Below are 22,145 nucleotides of genomic sequence, written 5' to 3' on the forward strand. Positions count from 1 at the left end.
GGCTCATTTCAAACCTCACCCCGCCCACCTCATTGGCTGAGCCCAGCCCGTCGGCGGCTGCTCATTGGCCTCACCGAGCCCCCCACCGGCCGCTCATTGGACACCGCGAGCTCTGTGCCTGCTGTTCACTGGCTGTCCCGAGCCCCGCCCGCTGTGTCGCTCATTGGTTAGCAGGCGCGTTCCAGCGAGAGGCGGGAATGGCCTGTGATTGGTCGCGCCACGGGCCCATGGGAAGGGGGAATGGCCTGTGTGAGCCCCGCCCCCCGACGCTGTAAGCGGGGGCTGTGTGGCGGTGCCTCAGTCCCAGCCCGGGCGGGGTAGCGTCAGGGGTGCGCCCAGGGGGCGCTACAGGGCTGCTGGGCCTCCGATGTTCCTGCCCCACCCCCACTCTCTGCACCCAAAGGGCACTCATGCCACCAGGCCCTGTAATGTCAGGTGGTTGGATGGCCTTTGCCACTGGGCACTAGTTAGCCCTGCCGTTCTAGCGCAGCCTTGGCCACCACCGGCACTGCCTGGCTGTGCTTCTCCCCCCCCCCCCCGGGGGCCTTTGCCACTGGGCACTAGCTAGCCCTGCCGTTCTAGCGCAGCCTTGGCCACCACCGGCACTGCCTGGCTGTGCTACACCCCCCATCCCCCGGGGCCTTTGCCACTGGGCACTAGCTAGCCCTGCCGTTCTAGCACAGCCTTGGCCACCACCGGCACTGCCTGGCTGTGCTTCTCCCCCCCCCCCCCGGGGGCCTTTGCCACTGGGCACTAGCTAGCCCTGCCGTTCTAGCGCAGCCTTGGCCACCACCGGCACTGCCTGGCTGTGCTACACCCCCCATCCCCCGGGGCCTTTGCCACTGGTGACTACAGCGTGGTGACTTGCGCTGCACTGTTTCTGCTCACAGCAATCTCCTGTATAGAGGCTGGGGAGAAGCTGGTGTCATGGCCTTGGAAGTGCAGGGCTGTCCTGCATCTTGCGCAGGGTTTGAGGTTAGATTCTCTCACCCTTCAAACTTCATATTGTTCTGCATAATATGTTTATAAACGTTTTGTGGAGGGGGAAGGGGGAATTTTGCCTGAAATCGATAGTATCCCCTTTAAGAGCAATAGAGGATCCAAAGGATAGGGGTGAATTAAAGCAATCAGCTCTTTGTGGCAGGGACTCTCTTTTTGTTCTAGGTGCTATACACACAGAACAATGGGGTCCTGGTCCATGACTAGGGTCCTACATGCTTCAGCAATATAACTAACAAAAAACCCAGCAAACAGGAAACTGACCTTTAAGATCTTTCAATTCTGCTCCCGTTCAACCCTAAGCAACAATATATACTGTAACTGGGCGTAATTTTGTAAACAACAAGGCAAAGATAGGATTTTCAGAAGTAGTCAGCGTTGGCTTAACTCTGTTGAAGTCTTTTGAAAATCCCACCCATAGCACGTTGTGTGTCCTCCAAGTTTCTAATTTCACTCCACACACTTACACCAGGCCCGAACCCTATTTTTTTCCCTAGTAACCATATCTGGAAGAAACTGATGTTCAACTGTAAAGAGGTGGTTTGTGTTTAATATGATTCTTACATATGGAAAATGTATCAACAGCAGCAAACTGAGCCATACAACATTCAAAGATAAAAGTAGCCATTCAAAAATCAGCCACATGGTAGCATTGCAAAAATGTAGCCTGTGGATTGAAAAAACAATATTGCCAAATAGGATATTGCTAAGTTGAAGACACATTAATAAGCATAGAACACAGGCATCTTTTGCAGGCAGTGTAAGAACATTCCTTTTAGCATCTCAATCCAGCATCCCATTAGGCTTTATAATTTCAGCTTTCAAACCACAAGGAAGTTGTAAGAAGTTGTGAAGGTATTGAGCCCTATATATTTTTATAATGGATCATATTAGAGAGCTTATTCCTTCACTCTCCCACTTCCCTGGTCCTTTTCGCATGAACAGAGAGAGCAACAATACCCAAAGTCCAAAGGTGCAAACAATTCGATGTTTATTGGGGTGAACTTCCAGCAAGCTTAAATCCAAGTTACTTCTTCCTTATTTTCAAATCCCAATTTACTTCCTGTTTGCCCCTAATTTATATAGTAATATTCACACCTATACCTTAACAGTCATTCTACTAAAATTTACCTAACCAGTCCTAACAGTGTGTGACATGATTAGCTAACCAATTATATCTCACCACCTTAGGGTATGTCTACATCTACAATTTTGCAGCGCTGGTTGTTACAGCTGTATTAGTACAGCTGTATAGGGCCAGCGCTGCAGTGTGGCCACACTTACAGCAACCAGCGCTGCAAGTGGTGTTAGATGTGGCCACACTGCAGCGCTGTTGGGCGGCTTCAAGGGGGTTCGAGGAACGCGAGAGCAAACCGGGGAAGGAGACCAGCTTCGCCGCGGTTTGCTCTCGCGTTCCCCGAACCCCCCTGCAAACCGCAGGGAAGGAGACCTGCTTGCTCGGGGGTTCGGGGAACGCGAGAGCAAACCGCAGGGAAGGAGACCTGCTTGCACTGGGGTTCGGGGAACGCGAGAGCAAACCGGGGAAGGAGACCAGCTTCCCCGCGGTTTGCTCTCGCGTTCCCTGAACCCCCCTGCAAACCGCAGGGAAGGAGACCTGCTTGCTCGGGGGTTCGGGGAACGTGAGAGCAAACCACAGGGAAGGAGACCTGCTTGCTCGGGGGTTCGGGGAACGCAAGAGCAAACTGCAGGGAAGGAGACCTGCTTGCACTGGGGTTCGGGGAACGAGAGAGCAAACCGGGGAAGGAGACCAGCTTCCCCGCGGTTTGCTCTCGCGTTCCCCGAACTCCCCTGCAAACCGCAGGGAAGGAGACCTGCTTGCACTGGGGTTCGGGGAACGCGAGAGCAAACCGGGGAAGGAGACCTGCTTGATTACCAGAGAGGCTTCCTCAGGTATGCTGGGATACCTGCTTATTCCACGGAGGTCAAGAAAAGCGCTGGTAAGTGTCTACACTTGATTACCAGCGCTGGATCACCAGCGCTGGATCTTCTACACCCGAGACAAAACGGGAGTACGGCTAGCACTGCAAACAGGGAGTTGCAGCGCTGGTGATGCCCTGCAGATGTGTACACCTCCTAAGTTGCAGCGCTGTAACCCCCTCACCAGCGCTGCAACTTTGTGATGTAGACAAGCCCTTAATTAGTTTACACCCAGCAAAATTAATTATACAGCAGACAGAAACAATCACAGAACCAGGCAGAGACCATGCAAATAAACATACAAAACAATAACAGAAGCGAGGTTTTCACAACTACACCTATACAGACGTAAGGTGTATTCTTATCACTTAGCTAGTTACAGAGGTGTAAAAGAAAGACAGTGATTTTGATTCTATCTGTTTAAGGGCCTTCTCTCATTGTGACAGTCTGAGGCCCTGTTTAGTCATATTGAAATAAGACAATCTGGGGCTGTTAGGAAGGTGATCCAATCTATCACCTCCAGAGAAAGGGAAGAGCCTAGCTCTTCCCTTTCTCTGGAGGTGATAGATTGGATCACCTTCCTAACAGCCCCAGATTGTCTTATTTCAATATGACTAAACAGGGCCTCAGACTGTCACAATGAGAGAAGGCCCTTAAACAGATAGAATCAAAATCATTGTCTTTCTTTTACACCTCTGTAACTAGCTAAGTGATAAGAATACACCTAAATTCTTAAAGTATAGGCCTTTGCAGACAGGCTTGAATATCTATATATCCTAACAGATCAGCATATTTTTAGCTGCACTTGGGTACGGTGAATGGGTACAGTGAATGGGAACAGCAATACATGGATTAGATACCCTCACAGGGATCGGCAGGGCGCTCCCCGCGGCTTGCCGCCCCAGGCATGCGCTTGGAGCACTGGTGCCTGGAGCTGCGGCTGGTCTTGATGTAAAAAGCACACCTTTGTTGCAATTGTGATGGGGCAGCCCAAGGTTGGCTAAATGGATCCCAAGTCCTGTGCCTGAGAAAACCCTACTTGTCTCCATCTGAGCCTAGCCCCCCTTGTTTCCCTTCCACAACTGTTGGAGAGGCAGGAATTAACCCCAGGAACAAATGCTGCACTCCTAACAAAACAAAGGACTTGTGTCTGTACGGTGCTACAGTGTGGATTACGGAGGAGTGGACTGCAGAGAACACCAAAACGTTGTGCTCTGACTGCTCTGTGTGGATGCTACCAGAATGAACTAAAAGATACCTAGTTTGTGTTACCATAGCCCTGTTTGAAGAGGATTATGTTAATGTAAATTGTGCATCTTTTTGTTCATGCCAGCACCATGCACAGGTGATATCTCCATAGCAGGGTACACATACATCCCCCCAGCAATAACTAGTATACTGTACCCAGGCCCAACTCCCCCTTCCCTCCACCCCCCCAAAAAAAACAAACAAACCACCAAAACCCTACCAAAACAAGACACTCCACTTGCAAACACTTCTTCCCTTGGGGAAGGGATGAGAGATTAAACAGTAAGTGACAGTACAGTCAAATCACTTAATGCACTCCTGAAAGGTGCTCAGATAATCTGGGGCTGAGAGCTATATAAGAACATATATAGAATAGAAGCTAGTTTAACTTGATTTAAAACCCCACTTAACACCAAGCTAGACACAGTTTAACGCCTATCGTTCAATTTTTAGACCATCAAGTCACAGCCTAGGTGTTTTCATATGCTCATAGATTACAAGGCCAGAAGGGACAACTGTAATAATCTAGTCTGACCTCCTGTATAACACAGGCCATAAAACTTCCCCCAAATAATTCCTAGAGTAGATCTTTTACAAGAACATTCAATCTTGATTTAAAAAGTGCCAGTGATGGAGAATCCATCACAACCCTTGGTAAATTGTTTCAATGATTAATCACCCTCCCAGTGTTAAAATGTGTCTGTATTGGTACTAAATGGAATTTTCAATAGAGTTAACTTGACTGAGTTGTCTGAAGAAGAAAAAAGCACCTTTTCTCCTACACAATGGGCTTGTCTACACTTAAAATACCACAGCTGCACAGCTGTGCTGTTGCAGCACTACCATGTAGACACTACTTCCAGTGATGGGAGGAATTCTCCCGTCAATATAGAATGGTGCCTCCCCATACTGGGTGGTGTGGGGGACACAATCTAAAGGGGAGGACACATAACTGCCCTGCATGTCTCCCTTGCCCAGTAACCCCACACCGTATGGCCAGCCTGGGGCCACCACACTTTCCCTGGGAGGCAGCGGTGGCCCACTCCCTGCCATGCTTGACCCATGTCCCCAGCAGCTGAGCCCGGGGCTGCCTCCCAGCCAGGCTGCCAGGGAGAGAGGCCAAACGTGCTGGGGGAGAGGTGCAGGGACAGAAGGACAGAGACCCTCTCCCTCCCCACTCCCAGCAGACCAATTGGGAGCGGGGCACTTGACCCTGCATGCCCCCCCCCATGCGTTGCCTCTGCCCATCGGTGTAAGTAATCCACCTCACTGAGAGGCTGTAGCTAGATCGGTGGAAGAATTCTTCCATAGACCCAGCGCTGTTTAGATGGGGACTTAGATCGGCTTAACTATACTGCTCAGGTGGGTGGATTTTTCACACCTCTGACTGATGCAGCTAAACTAATTTTCTAGTGTAGACAAGACCAGGGCTTCAGGTGCTTTAGAAATTTTACCATGTGTTAAAATTATTCTTCTCCCAGCACAAACGTGGCTTTTATGTCTCCATTCCTCCATCAGCAGCACATCCAGTACTGAGACTGGGCAGGATTGCTGCAGCCAACTGGGTCACAGTGAAAGCAAATTAAAAGGAGATAAGGGACTGCTCTATTTAGTAACATGCAACAAAGAAATGCTTTGAGGAACGTGACCATTAATTAAGATGGAAGCCATACAAGAGCTATAGTGACTTGGTTAATCTTATACATACAGAGTTAAATTTCTCCAGGTCCTGATAAGATAGGACTATTTTGTTTTATCTACTGTTCTCTCAGTGTCCAAGGCTACTGAAATGCAAAAGTGCCAGATGGCTAGGGAAGGTAAACAAATTGAAAAATCTTTCTTATATTTATCACTAAATAACCTGACTGCTCCCCTCCCCCCAAAAAATTATTCATTAGAAGCCAGTTTGGTGCAAGTGACATTCAGTTGTGCTTATCAGCTTGTAACAAAAAATTGGGACTATATAGTTGCATTGCATGGCCTTTTTCTGTTAGGCCTTGTCTACACCACAAAGTTGCAGTGCTGGTGAGGGAGTTATAGCGCTGCAACTTAGGAGGTGTACATATCTGCAGGGCATCACCAGCGCTGCAACTCCCTGTTTGCAGCGCTGGCCGTACACCCGTTGAAACTCGGGTGTAGAGGATCCAGTGCTGGTGATCCAGCGCTGGTCATCAGGTGTAAACACTCACCAGCGTTTTTCTTGACCTCCGTGGAATAAACAGGTATCCCAGCATACAAGAGGAAGCCTCTCTGGTAATCAAGCAGGTCTCCTTCCCCGCGGTTTGCAGGGGGGTTCGGGGAACGGGAGAGCAAACCGCGGGGAAGCAGATCTCCTTCCCTGCGGTTTGCTCTCGCGTTCCCCTGACCCCCGTGCAAGCAGATCTCCTTCCCCGCGGTTTGCAGGGGGGTTCGGGGAACGCGACAGCACACCGTGGGGAAGGAGATTTGCTTGCACGGGGGTTCAAAAAACACTGGAGCAAACCGCTGGGAAGGAGACCTGCTTGCAGGGGGGTTCGGGGAATACTGGAGCAAACCGCTGGGAAGGAGACCTGCTTGCACAGGGGTTCGGGGAACGCGAGAACAAACCGCGGGGAAGGAGACCTGCTTGGGGGGGGGTGTTTGGGGAACACTGGAGCAAACCGCAGGGAAGGAGACCTGCTTCCCCGTGGTTTGCTCTCGTGTTCCCCTAACCCCCCTTGAAGCCGCCCAACAGCGCTGCAGTGTGGCCACATCTAACACCACTTGCAGCGCTGGTTGCTGTAAGTGTGACCACTCTGCAGCGCTGGCCCTATACAGCTGTACTAATACTGCTGTAACAACCAGCGCTGCAAAATTGTAGATGTAGACATACCCTGAGACAGGGAATCTAAATCATCTTCAGGGTAATTACACTGGTGTGAATTTGGCCTACCGGCTATAGCTGCTATGGACACTATGACACCAGTACTAGAAATAAGGTTTCTGCTTATGCATTCAAAGCATCCACCATGGTCCAGGGCCAAGTGTTTATTGTTTGTATCCTTTCCCATGTGAATATATGCACTAGTGCACTGGTCCCCAACGCGGTGCCCGCAGGTGCCATGGTGCCCGCCGGGGCATTTATGTGCACCCACCTAGTGCCCAGCAGGGGGAGAGAAGCCGCAGCCCCGCGCCTGCCGGAGACAGAGAACTCCGGGGCTGCAGACTGCGGGAGCCGGTGTTCTCTGTCCCTGGCAGGTGCGGGGCTGCGGCTTAATCTGGAGAGAAGCCGCGGCCCTGCACCTGCCAGCGACAGAGAACTCCGGGGCTGCAGGCGCCAGTGTTCTCTGTCCTCCCGGCTTCTCTCCAGCTTCTCTCTGCACTGCCCGGAACTGGCGCCAAAAACAAACAAACAAACAAAAAAAATGCTCTGACTCTGCAGAATGGACGGAATGTCGCTCCATAGCATGTGCTGCCCCAGGCACGTGCTTGCTCCACTGTTGCCTGGAGCCGGCCCTGTATGTGAGTAATTGTTGGCACCCGCCACACTCTTCTGAAAACATGAATGTGCTACTGGCCACACAAAGGTTGTGGACCGCTGCACTAGTGGAAAGATCATGGTACTCTTGCCAGGGTTGCTATTAGCATGCAGAGATGCTGTGGTCCAATGGATAGGACATTGGAATGGAATTTAAGGGTACGTCTACACTGCAATAAAAAACCCACGGCACCAAGTCTCAGAGCCCAGATCAAATGACTTGGCCTCACAGGGCTAAAAATTGAAGCATAGATATTGGGGTTGGGCTGGAACCTGGACTCTGAGACCCACCCCCCTTGTGTTGTCTTGTTTCAGAGCCTGGGCTCCAGGCTGAACCTGAACGTCTATTCTGCAATTTTTAGCCCCGCAGTCCAAGCCCTGTGAGACAGAATCAGCTGACCCGGGCCAGTGCTGCAGGTCTTTTAGTAGCAGAGACATACCCAAAGAGACCCAGGTTCTATTTTCAACTCAGCAGTGACCTGCTCTGTGACTTTGGCTAATACACATCACCTCTCTGTTTCCTCTCCCACTGTTTGTCTGTCTCATCTATTTATGTAGACTGTAATTGTTTCAAGGCAGGCACTGCTTCTTATTGAGTTTGTACAATACCCAGCACAAAGGGGTCCTGACCTTATCAAATTAGGACACTATTTTACTACAAACTCCCACTGCATAAAGGATTAGTGCAGCAAAGAATTCAGACTCTGCCTTCCTTTTAAATTTGTGTCCTTTCTGATAGACTACACATGTAAACAATCTGTAATTCTTTGTTAGAATAAAGCAACAGCTCACTACAGTACATGCAGGGGTGGCCCAATTTATAGACTCACAGACTCTAGGACTGGAAGGGACCTCGAGAGGTCATCAAGTCCAGTCCCCTGCCCTCATGGCAGGACCAAATACTGTCTAGACCATCCCTAATACTGTCTAGACCATTTACTGACCCTCCGTCTTACACAGATAGTTAAGGGTTAATAGAACAGGAGTACTTCATGTCTCTTTTGCCTGTAAAGGGTTAACAAGTTCAGTAAGCCTGGCTGTCACCTGATCAGAGGACCAACCAGGGGACAGGATACTTTCAAATCTTGAGGGAGGGAAGTTTTTGTGTGTGCTGTTAGTTTTTGGTGGTTGTTCTCTCTGGGTTCTGAGAGTGACCAGATGTGCAACCAGGTTTCTCTCCAATCTCTCTGATACAGTCTCTTATATGTCCAGAATAGTAAGTACTAGGTAGATAAAGCGAGTTAGGCTTATGTTTGTTTTCTTTATTTGCAAATGTGTATTTGGCTGGAAGGAGTTCAAATTTTTATTTTGCCAAAAGGATTTTAATTTGTACTTGTATACTTAGTCTGGGAGGGTATTCCCAGTGTCTATAGCTGAAAGACCCTGTAACATATTCCATTTTAAATTTACAAAGATATTTTTACTGTTTTTCTTTCTTTAATTAAAAGCTTTTTTTGTTTAAGAACCTGATTTTTTTTTATCCTGGTGAGACCCCAGGGGACTGGGTCTGGATCCACCAGGGAATTGGTGGGGAGAAAGGAGGGAAGGGGGAGAGAAAGGTTAATTTCTCTCTGTGTTAGGATTACTTTCTCTCTCAGGGAGAGTCTGGGAGGGGGAGGGAAAAGGAGGGGGGAAGGTGAATTTTCCTCTCTGTTTTAAGATTCAAGGAGTTTGAATCACAGTGATCTTCCAGGGTAACCCAGGGAGGGGAAGTCTGGGAGAGGCAGAGACAACGGTGAGGGAAAGGGTTTACTTTCCTTGTGTTAAGATCCAGAGGGACTGGGTCTTGGGGGTCCCTGGACAAGGTTTTTGGGGGACCAGAGTGTACCAGGCACTGGAATTCCTGGTTGGTGGCAGCGTTACAAGTACTAAGCTGGTAATTGAGCTTAGAGGAATTCATGCTGGTACCCCATCTTTTGGACGCTAAGGTTCAGAGTGGGGAATTATACCATGACACCCTCTGACTCGCATACAATAATCTACAGAAGTTCAAGAGCTGGGTGCACCTGCCAAGACTCAGGGCTTGGGCCCTGTGGCAGGGTAGTGGGGTTAGGGGCTTCAGCCCCATGGGAGGCACCTGCCAGGGCTCAGGGCATCAGCCCCAGTCCTGTTGAAGCCCCAAGCCCTGGCAGGTGCCTCCCATGGGGCTGAAGCCCCTAACCCCGCTGCAGGGCAGAAGCCCTGAGCTTACCCCCACCCCAGTCTGGTGGGTGGGGGAGGCTCTGTGAGCCACACTGTAACTGAAAAAGAGCCACGTATGCAGGAGTGGTGCCAGGGTTTCTGGCGCCCTAGGCAGAATTCGAGGGACGGCATTTTGTGCGCTCCCCACGGGGCGCGCGGAAGCTTCTGGTTCTGCTCCCATCGCACCGCCGAAGAAGGACCTTCCACCAAAATGCCACAGGTGACAGCAGCAGTCATTGAGCTGCTCAATTGCCTGCCACTGTTTTCCGCAGCACGTCGGCAGAGGGTCCTTCTTTGGGCAGCGCGACTAGAGCAGAACCGGAAGCTCCCACGCGCCCCTTGGGGAGCGCACAAAATGCCGCCCCTCGAATCCTGGTGCCCTAGGTGACTGCCTAGGGTCGCCTAATGGAAGCACTGGCCCTGCACATATGGCTCTCAATCCGTGGTTTTGCCATCCCAGTACACAGTATTTTCAATTTACAGTAAATGGTGTTTGTTTTTAAACACATTTGTAGCAAATGCTGCCATGTCCAAATAACTGGAACCGGACAGGTCTTCATACAGAGAAAGACTCAACAGTGAGAAACAAACTAAAAGATGTAGCATCTATATTGGTGCCTGGTACTTAACTAATTAGTTGTGGAACTTTATCTGGGAGAGTTCATGGAAGATATGTTAGACTAGAGCATAGGAACGAAGTGGATGCTAGTTCTTCCTTGCATTAGCTTTACTATCCATAGCCATTGAATCTTTATGACTAACACTGTTTTAATTGGATCAGCTAGTGCCATGTCTTTGTTAAGATAAGGAGTGTATTTTAACATGCAACAATGAGTCCTGTGGCACCTTATAGACCAGGAGTCGGCAACCTTTCAGAAGTGGTGTGACGAGTCTTCATTTATTCACTCTAATTTAAGGTTTTGCATGCCAGTAACACATTTTAACCTTTTTAGAAGGTCTCTTTCTATAAGTCTATAATATATAACTAAACTATTGTTGTATGTAAAGTAAATAAGGTTTTTTAAATGTTTAAGAAGCTTCATTTAAAATTAAATTAAAATGAAGGGTCCCCCGGACCGGTGGCCAGGACCCAGGCAGTGTGAGTGCCACTGAAAATCAGCTTGCGTGCCGCCTTTGGCACGCATGCCATAGGTTGCCTACCCCTGGTCTATAAGGGGCCACAGGCCTCTTTGTTGCTTTTTACAGATCCAGACTAACATGGCTACCCCTCTGATATTTTAACATGTTAACTGATACGTATTAAAATCCTAATGTAAATTGTAGTTTTAACACATTAGCTGGTTGAGGTAAACCCTAACCTCCCTACTAGTCTCCTTTATCTTAAGCATTAAGAGGGTTTTCAATCACAAGAAGCTAACATGTTTGAAAAACTACACCTATTGGCCCATATAGAGATGACGCAGGGCTTTGTTTCAAATAGGAAAAGTAGCTGAGTTCAGATTGCGCTTAGTAGCTAAGCAACTTTTTTCTTACAGTAGGTCTTCACTGAAGAAGTAACTTGAGCACCTACAGTCGAGTTACCTAGCTTGAGTGAGAGCAGCTGCACCGCAAAATAACATTGGGGATGCTGTGTCCACTCGTACATGGCACTGAAATTTCTGGAGGCACATATGGTCCTTCACACTACAGTAAATTGAGCTACTCTTGAGTTTTTCCTCAGTGAATTATGGGAGAACTTGTTTGTCCTTTATGAGCACGTGGGAGGATTATGGGTGGACAATGGAAGTCTAGCAGCATTCAGATGGAGCTATCTACACTACAGATTAGTCATGTTAGCAGCTGATGAGTTGTGTTAACTCAAGTGCTAGCCTATACACTCAACAGAACTGCTAACTCGAGTTAAAAACATTACTACCCTTGAATTAAGGGTTTCTGATGAGTGGATTTGGACTAAAGTGAGGGACAACACTCAACTTCACTTTGCAGTTAGAGGGTATGGCTACACTCAGGGCTTTGCTACACTGGATAGTTGCAGCGCTGGTGGTGGGTTTACAGCGCTGCAACTTACTCACCATCCACATTTGCAAGGCACATACAGCGCTGCATCTCCCTGGTTGCAGCGCTGGCTGTACTCTTGCTCTGCCTGGGGTATAATGATTGCAGCGCTGGTGATGCAGCGCTGCTCCGCCAGTGTGGCCACCAAAAACACTGTAATTAGCCTCCAGAGGTATTCGGAGGTATCCCAGAATGCCTGTTCAGCCACTCCTAACAGCGCTGCAAATGTGGCCACACTGCAGCGCTGGTAGCTGTCAGTGTGGCCACACTGCAGCGCTTTCCCTACACAGCTGTACAAAGACAGCTGTAACTCCCAGCGCTGTACAGCTGCAAGTGTAGCCATATCCTTACAGTTGTACAGCGCTGGGAGTTACAGCTGTCTTCGTACAGCTGTGTAGGGAAAGCGCTGCAGTGTGGCCACATTTGCAGCGCTGTTGGGAGTGGTGCATTGTGGGCAGCTATCCCAGCATTCAAGTAGCTGCAACGTGCTTTTCAAAACGGGGGGTGGGGTGGAGCGTGAGGGAAACAGAGAGAGTTGATTTTTGGAGATGACACTGTTCTCAGCTCCCTGCCTTGCAAGTTCTAAGGACTGGAAGATACACAGCACCTACCTTCAATCATTTTAAAAGTTTTGACCCCTTCCCCCACCCCTCTCTTATTCACTAAATGCAAATTATGCACTCCTAAATAGCCTTCAGACCACATAAGCAGCGGCTCAACACGGACTCCCCTCTCTCCTCAAGCAAACAGCTGTGAACATTCCAAAGCAATTCCCCTGCCTCTGCTCGTCGCTCGCTGGAGCAAAGAGCAGCTGTGTTTGTTTTTTAGAGAAGTAGCTCCGGGGAGCTCGGAGTTCAGCCATTCTTTCGGTTTGTTGTGGACAGGAATTCTGGGATACCTCCTAATACCCTGGAGGCCAGTAACAGCACTTTTGGTGGCCACACTTGATGAGCCGCGCTGCATCACCAGCGCTGCAGTTGTTACACCCCAAGCAGACCAGGTGTACAGCCAGCACTGCAGCCAGGGAGTTGCAGCGCTGAATGTGCCTTGCAGGTGTGGACAGTTACTAAGTTGCAGCGCTGTAAACCCACCACCAGCGCTGCAACTCTCCAGTGTAGCCAAGCCCTTAGTCTATGTCTATACTAATACCTTTGTTGGTAAAACTTTTGTCTGTCAGGGGTATGAAAAACCACACACACCCCAACTGGTGTGGACAGTGCTATGTCAACAAGAGATGCTCTCATACCAACATAGCTACAGCTGCAGATGGCAATTTATATCAAACAAACCTTTCCCCCACTCCACAGTTTCTTCACCCCCTTGCCAGACTCAATAGTTCTTTCCAAAGCTTAAATCCTGCTTCCTGGTGTTTCCTCAAGCGTCTGTTCCTGAACCTCACTATAGGTCATTCCAGCCAGGCCTTTTCAACTGCCTGGTGTGGACAACCCCTTTCCTTCTATAAGGGATCCAAAGATGATCTAGGATCAGAGAAGTTTCCTCTCTAGCTCCTTTAAGCTGGGAATATCTACTAAACTCATTGTACGAATCAATTACCAGACCTCACCCAAGCTTCCTTTCTCTGAGGGAGTTGGCTCTTATAGGAAGCCCACACACCCAAGGCTACCATCAGGTTATCCTGGTCAACTGACAACTGCAGGCAGAGGCAACTCGGGGGGGATGAGGGGTCAGATGCCCTCACAGATTTCTGCCAGGGCAGGAGTTGGCCTGAGCGTGGCTGAGGGGGCTGTGCCTGGGAAAGGCATCAGCACCTAATGCTCCTGCTAGGAGGCTCCTAGTGCAGGGAAAAGACTAACTAGTCATCTCAGACTGCAGAGCCAAGCCCAAATCATCCCTTGGTGCTAGATAACTAGGCATGGGCATGGCTGTGCCCAACTCCTGTAACACTCTTCACCTACATTAGGAGAAAGGTTGAGTTTAGATTAATTTTAACTAAAATATGTTAGCTAAACCCAGCCTAAACTAACCACTTTTTCTAGTTTTGACAAAGCCTGGGGCTGTAATTACTTCCAAGAATCACAAAGCAACAAATCTATCTCTGAATTACAGCCTAAAGCTATCACAAGTACTGCAGCAACTGCGGGAATGATATAAATAGGAGCTAACAAGCAACACAATCAAACTGGAAAATACAATTTTTAAGGTATTTGTCAACATTCTCATAGCCCTATGGTTAGGACACTCACCTGGGATGTGAGTGCCAGATTTGAATCCCCACCCCTGATTTGGGGCAGAGACTTGAACTCACATGTTCTACCTTAGTACCCTAACAAGCAGGGGAAGGGGGTTGTTCTCATGAAGCTGACTCTCCTTCTGCTTAACTACCAAGTGATACATCCAGCCTCTGGCTTGCTCTCTCTAGCCCAATGACTATTTAATTATTTATACAAAGTGGCAGGGCGGGGGAGAGTAAGTCCCCTGTGTCTCAATGCTCAACACTAAGGTCGAGGTAGTGAGTGTCCCGTGTCTTGGGTTGCCTGGCGGGGGGGGGGCAAGCAGGTGTTGCTCAGTGCGTGTAGTGAGCTGGTACCCCTATGACTGCCAGTGCATGACAATGTGTGTGTTTGTGGGGAGGTGTCCACTGAGGCTCCCAGTGCCTGACACTGGGTGTGTGGGGGGACTAATAATTCCTGGTGCCTAGCACGAGTGTGTGTGAGATTTCTCCCGGTGTCTGGCACTGGCTGGCGGCCGCTGATGTCTCCGGAGGGTGCCTGGCACGGGGGGTTGGTTTCTCCCAGTGCCTGGCACTGGGCCAGGGACTGGCGTCCCACGGAGGCCCCCGCTCGGTGCCTGGCACTGGGGGCCGGAGGGGCTGGCGTCCCCCGAGGCTCCCAATCGCTGCCTGGCACTGGGCCGGGGGAGGGGCTGGCGTCTCCCCGAGGCTTCGGTCGGTGCCTGGCGCCGGGGGCCGGAGAGCGCTGGCGTCCCCCGAGGCTCCCGGTAGCTGCCTGGCGCTAGGCCGGGGGAGAGGCTGGCGTCCCCGCGAGGCTCCCGGTCGGTGCCTGGCAGTTCCCGGTGCCTGGCGCTGGGGGGCGGGAGGGGGAGCTGCCGGGGCCCAGCTCCGCAGCGCCGGCTCCGCCCCGGGCCCGGATTGGCGAGGCCGCGGCGGCTCCACCCCGAACAAGTTGGCTCCGCTCTGGGGGATCCGGCTGTGCCGAGCAACCGGGGTCTCCTGAGCCTCCCGCCCGCCACCGGCTCCGGGCCCCCCGCTGCTCTGGGACCCAGGCGGGCCCGCGCCCTGTACCCGGTAGGGCCGCGGCTCGGGGGAGGGGCCCGGGTCCTGCACCGCCCACGAGCAGCCCCGGGAGCGGGGCGCGGAGTGCCGGGGAGGCCGGGCAGGTGGCTCCCGCTCGGGAGGCTGAAGGGAGGGATCCCGGCGTGGGGCCCACCCGGCCGGGCGGGAGCTGGAGAGGGGGCCGCGAGCAGGCCCTGGACGCAGCCGCGGTCTTTCCTGCCCGGCCGCGGCGGCGCTGGGGCTGGGAGGGGGCTGCGTCTGCGAGGGCGGTCGGGCCGGAGCCAAGCGCCAGGCAGCGGCAACCGGGCCTGGTTTGTCCGCCGCGAGCAGGAGTGGCAGGGGCGCGGGCCCTGTAGGGTGGGGTCCCCCATGGCTGACTCCCCTCCATACAGCTCCCTGCTCTGCTGCTGGAGACTGGGGGGGCCCTTCCTCCCCACAAGAGCCCCCTATCGGGCTTTCTCCCTCTGCGGCCCTGGGGCTGGGGCAGCCCCCCATCAAGCTCCCTTTTCCCCCTTCCCTGCTGCAGCCATGGGCACCGGGCGCTCTTGCAGCGTGTTCCATTGCCCCCCTGCTGCGGGGATATGGAGAGGGCACCCCTTTATCGGGCTCCCTGTCCCCCAAGGCTGGTGGGGCTCCCGTACCCTTCTTTGCGTTTAAAGGGTGCTTCACGTTATCGGTCTACAACACACTTTGTCCCTTCATAGAGGATCCATCTCCCTGCAGAAGCTTTGATGTGGCTAGGACACCCCCAGCCTTTACAGGGGCTCACTTCCCCTCTCTGTTGCTGGGATGCCCCCTCTGTAGGGCTTCCTGCTCTGTCCTCTTCCTCCTGCCTGCTGCAGTTATAGTGGGGCTGGGAAGACAGGTATATGATGCTTTGGCTTCAGCTGCAGTGAAGTCATAATATAGTGGGTAATACCGTCAGGCTGTGCCTGTGACATCCCTACTCTCTGCAATAGAAGGGTGAGTGTGTGTCCCATGTCCTATACAGCGGGTAAATCTTTAACATACTTATGTGCAACATAAAAGGATTGAGTCTTTTAAAGGAACACTGCCAACTGGAAATCTAATCAACTTTTAAAAGAGAGTTAAAGTTTTATACCTGTCCAGAGTTTCCTGGCCAGTTTTTGTGGTTTTACCATCCCATTTTTTGAGTTTTTTTTCCTCCCCTGTTTGTGAAAGTCCCAAAGAAGTTTTTGTGAAACTGAATCCAAACTGCAGTCCAAAAAAACTGAACTCTATTCACTATTAAAAATAGTCTAGATGTTACTTGTATCAATATGTACTCACATGGGCACTGTACAATAACTCAAATAAAAGGTTAAAAATACAGTTCCAGTGGATGTGATATTTTTATCCAGATGATAAGTCCCTTCAAGGTTGTGCCTGAAACAATGAGTTGTAGCTTTTTGTTTAACAAAATAAAACCTAGTTTCTTCTTTACACTGAGCCCTGGTCTACATTACAGCATTAGATCAATGCAAGGCAGCTTACATAGTCCTGCTTTGAGCAGGGGGTTGAACTAGATGACCTCCTGAGGTTCCTTCCAACCCTGATAGTCTATGACCTAACTCTGTAAGTTTCTACACTATAATGTTTCTCCTTCTGATGTAACTCACACGCTACATCGACTTAACTCCTCCTCCACGAGAGGCGAAGTGCTTAGGTTGATGCAGCATCAGTGTAGACCAGGGGTCCCCAACTCGGTGCCCTTGGGTGCCATGGCGCCCACTGGGGCATCTAAGTGCACCTGCATACTGGCCAGCGGATGAGCAGCTGCCAAAATGCTGCCAACAAGCAGCGTCATCCAGAGGTGTTGCCACCAAAATGCTTTCGGCAGCATTTTGGCAGTGACGCCTCCTGGTGACACTGCTTGTCTGCCACCACGGTTCTTCGTGGCTCGTCGTCTGGCACCCGCCAGATGAAAAAGGTTGGGGACCACTGGTGTAGACACTGCGTTGCTTACATTGACTGTAGCTAGCCTTCAGAAACTGTCCCATAATGCCCCACACTGACAATTAAATTGGTGCAAATGCTCCCGGTGAGGATGTGCACTATCAACACAAGAAGTGTAGCGTGGACATGTAAAACAATTTAATTACTGCGGTGGCAGTATGTTGATGCAAATTAGGTCAACATAATTTTGTAGTGTAGACATACCCTAATTGTATGGTGTCTATAATGAGGGTAATACCTCTCCCCCAGAGTGTGGCAAGGCTTAATGAATATTTGTGGAGCTCTTTTTGGTCCTTGGATGAAAGGTTCTATATAAAGCCTTATTGTTATATTTGGTCCCCTTCTGATATCCTTATAGGAAAACAGTAAGCACTTGGTGACCACAGTTGCTTTGGAAGTCCAAAGTCTAAATTTCATAAATGTCTGTGGGTGTGCTAATGTTACTGCTTAACACAATGGCAGAAATACTGCTGTACTCTTCCTTTGCTACATGTATACTTGGAGTCTAGGCTGTGTGTCTGGATGAATGAAATGATATTAAATTTGAGTAATGTGGTCATTTGTGACAAAATTAATCCAGGGTGTAACTGTTAACTTCATTGAAGTTGCAATAGGGATATATTTGGCCCTTGGAATCTTTCAGTGTTTTGCTTCCTCCTCAATAAATGGCTAATCCTTTGCTTCAGGGACTGGGAGTGTTTTGAATGCAGTGTGTTCAGTCCTGGTGGGAGGGGGAAGGGAGTGCCTTGTGTTGCTTTCCAACTGCTACATGCCTTCTCTATGGCTGAATGAAAGAGCCTCATTGACTGGTTTTGGGAGGTAATGTGTCCCGCTCTCTGCTTGAAAGGTGAATTTGTCAGAAACCAGGGCCTTTTGAGGGAAAGAGGAGGACTATCCAGAAGGTGATTGATGCCTTATCAAAAGCAGGTGGATAACAAAGACAATGACTGTTAATTGAGTAACACTTTTGAAACTGCCCTTTTTAATGACATGCACTTAATAACTAGAAGTTGCATTTTAATATGGCTGATAAATTGAGAGCTTCTGATTTGATTTAATACCAGGGACTAGTCTTCAAATATTTTCCATACTCTGTGACTGAGTTGGTTCTTTCATATGTGACTAAAAATGCACAGACTGTGTACTGTTAAAGGTAGGTGAAACATTAAGATCTATTTTTGCATCGGTTCAGATATGAAAGGGATTGTGAACATATGGAGACAACTTGTCAAGCGTTGAGATGCAATAGTATGTTTTATTTTCTCAATGGTATAAAATTATTTTTGCATATTTTGTGATTTAGGGAGCATATTGCTATGAGCTGCTATTGTGTACCATAGTATTCCACTGGGTAGAATGAGAACGGCTTAATTAACTGTTAGTGATAAAAGCTTATGTTATGATATTTGCCTCTAGTTCAAGTGCTAGGAGGTTTTGTGCATCTGGAGCAGGGAGAACAGAGTTCTATCTTTGCTGTTGTTCTGAATGGCTGTGTACTGTAGAAACAGCCATGAAGTTCTGGGTGGCAACAGATTTGTTACAAAGTACTGGCCTTAGTTTCTTATGTTTTGCATTCCTTTGTGGCTGACATTTTAGCATAATTCTCAAACTAACACAATTATTGTAATAGTGGATGAGTAGCACAGGATTCAGTGTTCTATTGGTCCCTCTTTCTTCCCAAAAAATATTGTTGTGTGGATGTACATATATTCAAACTGCAGACTAAGTAGCTGGTTCCAACCAAAATATCATTGTTGGGTTTTTTTGTTAAGGAGTCTTGCAAAGGTTGCTATTAAAAACCAAGTATCAATAAAACAAATGTATAGCTGAGTCTGCTGCCAAAGCCTATGATTCGAGGATAGAGCAGCATTGAAAACTCGCATATCTCCAGTTAGTAATGAAATTTGTATAATTTCCCAAAACGTCTTCTGTACAGATACATAAAACTGTTTTGTTCATGTCTAAGACAATTTATGGCTTTAGAAACTGATTTGTGCTTATAAAAGGAGGAAGTTTGTCTGTAACCTGCAAGGTAGCTTTCACCAACGTTATGTGCTGGACAGAAAACTGTGGATTTATTTTTGCTATATATATACAGTAGTGAAATTGAAACTTGTTTTAAAACATCATTTTGAGCCTTTTTGCTTAGCTTTAATGTTCAAAGGTCAGTGCAGCTGAGAGGTACTCATTTTTGTAAATATTGCTCTTGTTAAAACATGATTAATGAGATTAGGAGAGTTGCCACATGTAGCAGAATCTGGCTATAGTTGTGGAATTAGCATATGTTTCTTTTCTTCCTCCCTCTGTCATTTCCCCCAAGTAATCTTACCTCTTTCTGTCATGGTAGGGGAAAAACCTGCTGTACCATTTGTTATTCCTGCTGTCCATCTGATTACAAAATGAATCCTCACACACACTCACTTTTCTCTGAAGTTCAACCATCTCTTTCAGTGGGCATTCTAGTGACTATTAAATACTGCTTGAAGACTGAAAACATACTAGCCTTAAATGCTCTTCAGGAGTAACACCAAGTGACATTATCTTACACAGAAGTGTTTGAGCTGATTGGAACCAGATAACTTGGGGGAAACTAAAATATTGATTATAATGTTTTTTATGTCAGGAGGATTTTAAAAAAATCAACAAATGCAGTGTCTGCAGTTAGTTGTAAAATAATGGATTTAGGTGATCTTGACATTGAATTTCTGCCAGGGAAAATCTTAGAGTTCTAATTTATTACTCCTGTTTGTAGGCCTTGGAAGCTAATGAATGCTTGCTTTGCTGCAAGCCAGGAGAACATTAGTGATTAAAAATTCAGCAGGTGCTGTGGTCCACTTAACTACTTGTTCTTTCATCATTTAGGTCATTGACTTTTAGAGTTATTCAGTATTATTCTCAAGCTTCCTCTAAGCTTTGGGAATCTCCTTTTTATTTCTCAGCTATTGTTCCTCTTTCTTCTCTTCCCCCAGGCAGATCTTCATTCCTGTAGCTTCTCTGACTTTGGAAATCCAGTGCTTTCTGTTGGTTGAATTGAGATAAGTGCGCCCCACTGTCCAGCAATTAAGTATGAGGCATACATAGTCTAAAGGATCCTCACTTGAATTCATTGTGTCTGAAGCAGCATTTTTGTATGGAAATGCTCTTATTGTTTCAGGCAGGATTTTTTAAGTCTGAAGATAAAGCCACCCAGAAAAATTCTGTCAATATTATTTTATCTAGTATGTAGTTTACCTGGTCTGTTAATATTCATAATTCTAGTTTTGCTCAGTATGTCTTTTAAAAAAAATTTATGACTTCTGTCTTGGGGTCTTTTTACTAGAAGATTTTATTTAAATATGGAATCCTCTTCTGGACTACATGAAGTCACTTAACCCATCTTGAAATGTGTAGACTGTTTTTCAGTTTGTTTCCACTTCCTTTAACACCTCCCCTTCTATTTCTTGTTTCATATGTATTGGTAAAAGGTGAAAAAACATGTTTTGTAGTAGATGCCTCATCTTCTCTCACAGGAGGTTGGATTCTGAAACTGTAGTTTACCAACTTTTCATTTTGCTGCATCTGTCACTATTGTTGTAACTGGAAAAAATAAAACCAAATCAAAATAAGTCTGCCTTAAGCTAGCTGTCCGTTAAGGAGGGTCTGCCTTCGGGTGCGTCTACACTACGGTATTATTCTGATTTTACATAAACCGGTTTTGTAAAACAGATTGTATAAAGTCGAGTGCACGCGGCCACACTGAGCACATTAATTCGGCGGTGTGCGTCCATGGTCCGAGGCTAGCATCGATTTCCGGAGCATTGCACGGTGGATAGCTATTCCGTAGGTATTCCATAGTTCCCACAGTCTCCCCCGCCCCTTGGAATTCTGGGTTGAGATCCCAGTGCCCGATGGGGCAAAAATCATTGTCGCGGGTGGTTCTGGGTAAATGTCGTCAGTCATTCCTTCCTCCTGGAAAGCAACGGCAGACAATCATTTCACGCCCTTTTTCCCTGGATTACCCTGGCAGACGCCATAGCATGGCAACCATGGAGCCTGTTTTGCCTTTTGTCACTGTCACCGTATGTGTACTGGATGCTGCTGACAGAGGCAATACTGCAGTGCTACACAGCAGCATTCATTTGCCTTTGCGTGATAGCAGAGACAGTTATCAGTGGTTCTGTACCGTCTGCTGCCATTGTAAATTGGCAATGAGATGACGGTTATCTGTCATTCTGTACCGTCTGCCGCTATTATGGGTGCCCCTGGCTGAGGTCGGCCGGGGGCACAAAGGCAAAAATGGGAATGACTCCCCGAGTGAATCCCTCCTTTATGGTATCTAAAAATAGAGTCAGTCCTGCCTAGAATATAGGGCAAGTGTACTAGAGAACCAGTGTGTCAGAGAACCAGAGAGCACAGCCGCTCCGTGTCAGATCCCGCAGAAATGATGAGCTGCATGCCATTCACAGGGGGGTGCCCCTGCAACAACCCCACCCCTTGCTTCCCTCCTCCTCCAACCTTCCTGGGCTACTGTGGCAGTGTCCCCCCCATTTGTGTCATGAAGTTATAAAGAATGCAGGAATAAGAAACACTGACTTGTTAGTGAGATAAAATGAGGGGGAGGCAGGCTCCAGCTGCTATGATAGTCCAGGCAGGACATTAAGCAGTGTGGGGGAGAGGAGCCCAGCATCCCATTGCTATGATAGTCCAGGCAGTACAGAATCTTTTCTTTACACATGAAAGGGCATCAGCCCCCAGTTGCTATGATGAGGACGATTACCAGCCGTTCTGTCCCATCTACTGGGAATGGCCGGGAATCATTCCTATTTTAACCCAGGTGCCCCCGGCCAGCCTCACCTGAAGCCAGCCAGGAGTACTCAGCAGCTATCAAGCATATGTACCATCTGCCACCGGGGAGGGAAGAGGAGCGGATACTGCTCTTTACTGCCGCAGCATCGCATCTACAAGCAGCATTCAGTACTCATAGGGTGACATTAAAAAAAGTCAAGAAACAATTTTTTTCCCTTTCACGTGGCGTGGGAGGGAGTAAATTGATGAGCTGTACCCTGAACCCCGCCAGAC

General features: G+C 48.6%; 1 protein-coding gene across 3 annotated transcripts in view; it reads left to right on the forward strand.

Moving 5' to 3' along the window:
* Positions 1-15,015: 15,015 nt before the first annotated feature.
* FBXO34 (F-box protein 34) overlaps positions 15,016-22,145 on the forward strand; it is an 83,508-nt gene continuing 76,378 nt past the window's right edge. For all 3 annotated transcript variants that reach the window (XM_030562960.1, XM_030562963.1, XM_030562961.1), the window contains exon 1: positions 15,016-15,143. The gene's annotated coding sequence lies outside the window, so the exon portion shown is untranslated. The remainder of the gene's footprint in view (positions 15,144-22,145) is intronic.

The sequence above is a fragment of the Gopherus evgoodei genome, chromosome 4 (genome assembly GCF_007399415.2).
Source record: "Gopherus evgoodei ecotype Sinaloan lineage chromosome 4, rGopEvg1_v1.p, whole genome shotgun sequence".
NCBI classification, from domain to species: Eukaryota; Metazoa; Chordata; order Testudines; family Testudinidae; genus Gopherus; species Gopherus evgoodei.